This window comes from Anser cygnoides, chromosome 2, assembly GCF_040182565.1.
Source record: "Anser cygnoides isolate HZ-2024a breed goose chromosome 2, Taihu_goose_T2T_genome, whole genome shotgun sequence".
Lineage (NCBI taxonomy): Eukaryota > Metazoa > Chordata > Aves > Anseriformes > Anatidae > Anser > Anser cygnoides.
The window spans coordinates 151,083,844-151,091,256 of NC_089874.1; the positions used below are offsets into that span (position 1 = coordinate 151,083,844).

A 7,413-nucleotide genomic window follows, 5' to 3' on the forward strand; every position below is an offset into this window, starting at 1 on the left:
TTCCCCAGAGCAAAGAAGTCCATTTCTCATGGGTCCCAGCCTCTCCTCGAGGCTTCTGAGCTCCTCGGGTGCTCTGAGCTAGAGTCTCTCCAGTTCATTCACAACCCTCTTGAGCTAGGGAGCCCACAACTGGGCCTCCAGACATAAAAAAGTGGGGCAAAGATTCCCCTTGATCTCAGCCACATTACCTCTACTGGAATCCAGTGAGCAGTTTTGCTTGTTGTATAAGTGCATTTTTGGCAAATTTATTCAGCCTACTGTTGATTACAGCCCGGGGCCCTTTCTGGCAGGGTAGCTTTTCAGCCAGTCCAGTCCCTAGTTCTGCTGGTGCAGGAGGTTATTCTGCTCCATGTGCAGAACCTCACAGCCTTCTTTGCTGAACTTTGTTGAACCTTTGTAAGGCTTCTGTTAGGCCCATCCTCACAATTCTTTGCAGTCCTTCAGGGTTGAATCTTTTCCATTTAGCACTTCGATCCCTCCCTCTAATTTAGTGCTACCTCCATGTTCGCTAATTGTGCTCTGTCTCCTTATCCATTGTTGAAAATATGACCAGCACCAATGTCAGTATGAACCCCTGAGCTCCTATGGTCAGCCCCTGGGCTGCTTTGCTTCTTACTCACCGAACGGACCTTGAGCCATTTGTCAATACCCATCGAGCCTGGTGGTCCACACAAACTTTAACCTACCTAACAATCAATTTTCCAGCTGGAAAAAGGTAGACTTCATTTTCCCTTTGCCTCATTCTCTTTGCAGCTTTTCTTAGAGCCAGAGCAAAAGAGGGTTTTCAGTAATATGATGCTATGCATTTTAATCAAAATCACTAGTTTCTAGAATCCCAGAACTGAAGAATTTTGAAGATAAAAGCATGGTGAAAATTGATGCTTTTGTCACTGCATTAAGACGCATCCACTGAGGTCGTCTTGGACTAAAGCTAGGAAACATCTTTAACATTTTATATGGGGGAGGGAGTTGGCAACTCAGAGGCTAAGAAGAGCCAATCCTCCTGGCCCCACATGCTACACAACAGCCTAACCTGGCTGGGAGCCATCAGGAACAAACCACAATACACAGCGCTGCAGAAGTCAAACCTCTGGGAGGAGGTCATAGGCAGGAGGCACCAGGACCCTGTCAGAGACCCACCACTCCATTAGAGAGCAGAACTTTCTTCCAGCTGGCTTCCAGGGGGAGCTGGCAACATCTCACTTCAGTTAAGCAACTTTCTGACTTAGTTGCTGAAATCTTTGTCCCTCATTTTTAACCAATATCTCTAACAGAATATCTCTGTTCACTCAACTTCATTTTTACAATGAGATAATAAATTTCTGGGGGCAAAGCCATGCATTTCAGTCTCTACTGCATTAAACATAAAATAGTAGTGCGTGACTGTTCTTTAGTGGCTTTTAAATTCTCAGGAAATGAGCACTCCATGAGCAGGTAGGGTGGGGGGTTTTGATGACAACTTATGAATCAGACAAAACACAAGGGAAACAAAGGGAAAAAGAGAAAAATCTCCTCCTAATCTGTTCATAAACAGATTGTCAGAATGTGCTTCTGCTGAAGCCAACTATTTTAACATTCAAATGGGCACAAATCTGGTTCCAGTGTAAACTGACTGCAGGAGAAACCCCTGTGAGATGAAACGTGGAGGACAGTACCAAGGAACCAGCACTGCTTCTCCCACAGCCACCATCCAGGTGAAGGTAAATGAGTCTTTGGGACGTGTCTTTGTACTTTATTGTGCTCACATAAACAAGGTTCCTTAAAGCAAATTCCCAAAAGGCAGTTAATCATAGAAGCCATCAGTTCCCAAAGCTAAAGGACTAAATTCAGAACATTTTTGTTTCTCTGTAGACAGACTTTAAAGAGAGGGTACATTGTCCCCATGCTATGGCTGGGAAAGGTGCTCTGAAGCATTAAGGTGGCCTTGATAGGCCATCGACTTTTAAAGATTATAATACTAAAACAACAATAACAACAGAAAGAAAACTCATTGAAGGGTCTGGCTGCTAATCTCCAAAATGAAAAAGGGGCAACACCACTTCCCTTGGGACTTGAGGACCCTGCAAGTGACTTCACTGATGTGGGGGAACAGGGAGGGAGGAACCTTCATTTTTTTGCAGTTTGTTGCTGAACCTTCAGTGAGCCGATGTGGTCTGGGACCTTCATGGGGAGCAGCTGTGGAGGGGCTCAGAACCATCCTGAGGTACCTGGAGGCATCTCTGAGCCCAATCCTGTTGCTCCCCAAGCATTCTCCGCAACATGCCGGGCATCCACGAGATCCACAGGCTTCATCTCATTGTAAAACAGCACCTAAAATGGGAAATGGCATCAATGTTAGCTTGTGATCTGCACGCTGACATTCAGTCCAGGCCGTCTTTATTAGTCAGCGCTGCGAGCATGTCTGCGTAAAACAGTAGAATCTCACTGCTATGAAATATTAAAATTAAGAAAACATTCTCCCCAGGATTCCTCCAGGGATAAATAATCTAGGTTTAACCGAAATGCAGTGAGGGCCTGATTCTGCACCACCTTCTCAGGCTACCAGAAGTCAATGAGAGTTTTCACCAAATGCAGCATAAAAGCACAGCTTCTTACTTTCTCCTTTGGTATGTTACTACAGCCTGTTTTTCTGTAAGCACTCATTCATTTCATTTTCATTCATGCCCATCTGTGAGCAAAAAGATGCAGAGAACAGTTCATGAGAAGACATGAATACCAAAATCACTTTGCTGTGGCTTCAGAGGTGAAAAATTAAAGCCTCCCTTTGGGAAATTTTCATGGTGATTATTGTTATAATAAACTATTAAGTGATGGAGTGGTTACATGAGACCTATGGAGACAGAATCCATCTGTCAGATCGCAAGCTGAAATGGTGCTTTTTTTCAAACGTAAATGTGTCTTCATGGGCATTGAGCTTCTAGCATCCCCAAGGTGCAATAACCACATGATTTATGGCAGCACAGTGCTGCTCACAGCGTAGACTTTGTTGACATTTGAGATCAACTGTACAAAGAAAAGTTCTTCTAACATAAATTGAAAAGAGTGTTAAAAAGAGATGCCAAAATTGACAGCATGTGTAATTCCTACAGTTCTACCTGATCTTTCACAGCATAGAAGGGACCTTAACGATTATGACAGAAATTTTCAGATAAATAATTTGATTTGTTCTGTAAATCAGCTCTCATAGCTCATAATCCCTCAGATATCTCTCAGATGAGAGACCTCCCAGCAGCAGAGATGTGCATTTGTTTGCCCTTCCAATTGAACTGACAGCCTGGCCGAGAGTTAGTACTAAAATGGAAACAAGAAGATCTTATTTCCACCCTAATGGGAAAGTATTTCACAATGTGATAAGAGCAAAATCATAGAAATATCATGGGCTTCTTAAATCTTGTAATTCCCTTAAACCCTTCTGCAATTGTGTAGTAGACATACAATTATATTTTAATCTTTCCAGGGATTTGGAAATCTCCAGAAAAAAAAAAAAAAACAATAATAGTAAAAAGAAAAAAATCACAGCTTGTTACACTTGAATCAGCTTTCCTTTTTCCTCACACCATTGACTTGTGTTTGGACAACACTCTACTGTTCACTGAAGAGGAGGGCACCACAAGGACAACATGAAGCTGATGATGTTTTTATTGGCACACGCAGTATAAAATGAAGAGCAGTCTGCCCTTTTGATGGCTGATACTGGCATGAAAAAAAGGATATTTTTATTTTTTTAGTTGAAATAATTTAGCATCAGTCATCCAGTGCCAAGTCTGATAATATAGCACAGGAAACAGCCTTCCCCACCTGCTGCCAGCATGACACAGCTCTGCACGAGAGGTGGCCCGGTCACTCCCGGTTGTTTCGTGTAGGGAAGCATCAGTCAGGGCAATTGCCTGCAGGAAGGTGCAAGAAATTATGCAAGGCCAAAAAAAAAAGTTTGCATTTCACTTCATCACAACTGAGCTAGGTCTCCAAAAGAACTCCAATAGCAATCTTTTCTTCTGTTTGTATCAGCATTGAAGCTAGGTGGGTAATTAGCACAGGGGACATGATAAGATCCACCAGAAAGAAAATCAGCATGGTTTCTCTTTAAGTGGCAATTACAAACACATTAGATTGAGGATAGTACATCCAGTTGCTGCTGCCTCTGGGCTATTTGCAGCCAGCTTTCAACCTGCATTACCTGTGTTTTAGTGCATGACCTCCCACCAGCTGCCTTCCCAGAGCCTTCGATTACCTCACACAAGAGGCACTTGGGGACCACCACCTGTGGTGAGATAAAGTAAAGGTTAGACTGATTTTTAGTCTCACGCTGCTGCCTGGAAATGCTGTGATCAATGGAGTGGATTAAATCTACTCCAGGGAGTACAGAAGATGTTCCAGGATTGATTGTTCACCCTTCTCCTCTGAGTAATGTTGGCCAAATTCTGCATACAATTGCCTTGTGTTTGTCTCTGATGGACACCTGGCTCCTGCCAGCCGCCTGTGAGCTCATCCGTTCCTGGTGGCAGGGACCCAGCAGGATCGCTCACATTTCTGGATAGCTGAACATCAGCCAGGACTCATTTTAGCCTGCAAGCTTGAAAAAAACACCTGCCTCTCACTTAAATGTTCCTTCCAGCTATGTGTGAGGGTCATAAATTATCCTGAGAGGTCAGTGTTGAAACAAGACTTTTTTTAAAACTGTGTTTTTTTGAAAAGACCATTTTTTTTTCGCTGTTAATACCTTCTGTGCCTGAATATGTTACAGGGAGGAATAATCACCCTACGTTGCTTGAAGCTTCTCCTGGTTATATGTTGCTGAGTGCTGCTTCTTTTACAAGTGAGCGGATAGATCTATTGTTGTGAGCTGTGCCAACAGCTTGCAGAAACATTCGCAGTGTGGGCTGCTCACTATTATCAGTTGCCACAGCAAAACCATGCAAAGGTCTTCCCAGAGGGAGCTCAGAAAATCACACTGCGTGCCGCATGATTTTGGGTTCTTATTGTGTGGAGTTTTTAAAATTTTTATAGGGGAACAAAACCACATTGTAAAACACAGAGTCATTCTTACTGAACCCCAGCAAAGCCCCATTTTTGGAACAGCTCCCAAAAAATATCTCATCAGATGCGTAAAGCAAAAGAAACAATTGTTAAATGTATCAACCCAAGACTGTGTAGCACTGGTCTCCTTTCTACAAGCTGGATTTTCCAAGCATGTTGTGAAACTGCAGGTGGATGTGATGGGGTCCTGATGAACTGCTAATCCAGATGCCATTAACAGAGGCCATTCTGGGAGCCCCCCCTCCTTGCTGTGGACTTCATAAGGTGGCTGCACACCTGGGAATTCCCATTCATTCTCCATTCACACCAATTTTAGAATTTGTGTTGAAATTGTCTGGAAAAAAAATAGGTGCAGAAGTAAAACAGTGTTTCCTGACATAAAAAAAAAGCTAGTGCAAATTCATCTGGGAGATAAAACTAAGTGACAATGTATTTGAGAGACTCAGCAAAGCCTAACTTGAAGTAAAAGGGAAGAGAATGAAGTGCCTGAATTTAAAATAGTTCTCTGTGTGAATATAAAATAATTTCCTGTAGTCCATTGTTCCAATAGGAGCTTTTGAAGAGCGGCAGTTTGATTATTAGGACAAAAAGATCAGGAAGAAAGCTTATACCACTGAGCTAAAGCAAAGAAATCTGAACTACAAACAGCAAACAGCTGTCTTTTTTATTAAGTGAGGGAGTTGTATACCAATGTTTTCCTCAATGTCAAAGAATCTTGGTATCCCAGAAAAATTTTTATTCTCTACCATTACAGAGGAGGGACTCTTAACTCTAATTTATCTTTCATGAAAAATGAAATCCAAACCTAATCTGAAAAATGTACATCTAGTCATACCTAGGTGAAAAACAAAATGAATGAAGAAAACATAGACATTTCTCCAGAAGCAGAAGGAAAGTTCTTCAGTCAACTGAAATGTTGCTCTGCAAATTTGCTTAGACAAGATTTCCCATGATTTGTATTTTCCTAAAAGTGCATATCTGCCAGTGACATGTAGGAACACGACATATCACATCTTCTGTACACTTTCTATATCCCTAACAGGTGGAACATTCTCTACATATATGTGTTCTTCCCTGTCTGACTATGCTTCCTGCATATTTTGTGTTCGGAATGTCTAGGGCACTTGAAAGCCAGAGAAAAAGAGATTTTTTTAGTCCTTTTTGGCTTCCTGTGACATGATTTGCTGATAGTTTTTCCTTCTCTGCAAAGTGGACTCCTCCCTTTTGAATTGAGAAAACACAGCTGTTCATAATGCCAAACTGCAAATATCAAGGCATGCAAGCTAGTGGATTAAATTTAAACTGAAAAAGTAAGAAATATAGAAAAACGTGTATTTCAAAATGTGTGTTATACCTGAACATTCTCTTTTTTATTCCAAGTTCAAAATCTCAGCTCTTACGTTTTTGTTCATTCTCAGTTCCAGTGAACATAAACTTACACACACACAAATTCTGTCTTCAAACAGCACATGGATATAGATATTCTTGCTATTTCCATTACTACTTTATTTCCTTTGGGGACTATTCTCTTGTGTCTGCCATTCCTTACTCCTTGTCATATGCTGCCCTGGATCTCTCCCATTCCTTCTGGCTGGCCATCCAATCTCTGCTTTTTCTTCAAATCAACATCTCTTTTCCTTCAAGGAAAATCACACTGTACCTGGCTCTTCTTTTGACAATTCGAGTTGTTTTTGTTTTTGTTTTTGTTTTTTATCATGTGCTGTTAGCCAACATGGTTTTGAGGAAACCAGTCTTCCTAAATGGCTATTTTCTGTTCCCTCTCCCTCTCAAGCAATTGGGAGACAGAAGCTGCTGTTCTTTCTATTCTTGCACAACTTTTTCCTTTTTTATTTTTTTTTCTCTATTTGCTCCTACTTTTTCTTCTGAACTGTCCCCATGCAGTTTCACTATATAAAAAAATGAGTCTTTCCAGTTGCGTGTTACTGACTGTAAAGACAATATGATTGACAACTTTAATTGCACTTTCAATGTCACACCCAGCTCCAGAGGTTTAGAACCTATCTGTCTCTTCTAAGTTAGTTGAGATTAATCCCACCCTGGTTGTGAAAAACCTTTGTGAGTGAGAGGATAATTGTTTACAGCATTATGTACCTTGCTCTGTTTACAGGATACCTATAGCTCAGGTCATAAGGGCTATATAATTTGAAGGTATATTAATGAATTTCTACCAGGAACTCTAGAAAAAAAAAAATCTATGATCCACAGTAGCCCTTTGCACAACTCAGAAGATGTAATTAGACCATCACAACCCTCTTTGGGCTATAGTCCAAGCACATGATTATGTGACTTTGTCTTTCTTGTATATAAAAATAAAAAAATAAAAATAAAAAAATAAAAAAGACAAAACAGCAATGC

At 41.1% G+C, this 7,413-nt stretch overlaps 1 long non-coding RNA gene across 1 annotated transcript; it reads right to left on the reverse strand.

The window, feature by feature from the left end:
• Positions 1-1,248: 1,248 nt before the first annotated feature.
• On the reverse strand, positions 1,249-5,622 carry LOC125180124 (uncharacterized). Its single transcript, XR_007158413.2, has 3 exons — positions 4,178-5,622; positions 3,799-3,887; positions 1,249-2,310 (listed from the first exon to the last, which is right to left on the reverse strand). It is a non-coding gene; the product is annotated as an uncharacterized lncRNA (long non-coding RNA).
• Between the last annotated feature and the right edge of the window lie 1,791 nt (positions 5,623-7,413).